Source organism: Argopecten irradians, unplaced genomic scaffold, assembly GCF_041381155.1.
Source record: "Argopecten irradians isolate NY unplaced genomic scaffold, Ai_NY scaffold_0705, whole genome shotgun sequence".
Classification (NCBI taxonomy): Eukaryota; Metazoa; Mollusca; class Bivalvia; order Pectinida; family Pectinidae; genus Argopecten; species Argopecten irradians.
The window spans coordinates 4,900-6,038 of record NW_027188172.1 but is presented as its reverse complement, the minus strand read 5'-3'; positions in this window follow the sequence as shown (position 1 = coordinate 6,038).

Here is a 1,139-nt window from a genome sequence, read left to right as displayed (position 1 = left end):
ATATGTATCCCCCCTAACCTATAATCAGATAAGTCAATATCTATAGCCATAGGGATATGTATCCCCCTAACCTATTATCAGATAAGTCAATATCTATAGCCCTAGGATATGTATCCCCCCCTAACCTATATCAGATAAGTCAATATCTATAGCCATAGGATATGTATCCCCCCTAACCTATATCAGATAAATCAATATCTATAGCCATAGGATATGTATCCCCCCTAACCTATATCAGATAAGTCAATATAATATAGCCATAGGATATGTATCCCCCCCTAACCTATATCAGATAAATCAATATCTATAGCCGTCATAGGATATGTATCCCCCCTAACCTATGTCAGATAAGTCAATATCTATAGCCATAGGATATGTATCCCCCTAACCTATATCAGATAAGTCAATATCTATAGCCATAGGATATGATATGTATCCCCCCTCAACCTATATCAGATTAAGTCAATATCTATAGCCATAGGATATGTATCCCCCCTAACCTATATCAGATAAGTCAATATCTATAGCCATAGGATATGTATCCCCCCTAACCTATGATCAGATAAGTCAATATCTATAGCCATAGGATATGTATCCCCCCCTAACCTATATCAGATAAGTCAATATCTATAGTCCATAGGAGTATGTATCCCCCCTAACCTATGTCAGATAAGTCAATATCTATAGCCATAGGAATATGTATCCCCCCTAACCTATATCAGATAAGTCAATATATATATAGCCATAGGATATGTATCCCCCCCTAACCTATATCAGATAAGTCAATATATAAGCCATAGGATATGTATCCCCCCTAACCTATGTCAGATAAGTCAATATCTATAGCCATAGGATATGTATCCCCCCTCACCTATGTCAGATAAGTCAATATCTATAGCCATAGGATATGTCCCCCTAACCTATATCAGATAAGTCAATATATATAGCCATAGGATATGTATCCCCCTAATCCTATGTCAGATAAGTCAATATATATAGCCATAGGATATGTATCCCCCTCACCTAGTATCCAGATAAGTCAATATTATAAGCCAAAGTTTGATATGTATATCCCCTAATACATCTCATGTCAGATACAGTAATATATATAGCCATAGGATATGTATCCCCCTAACCTA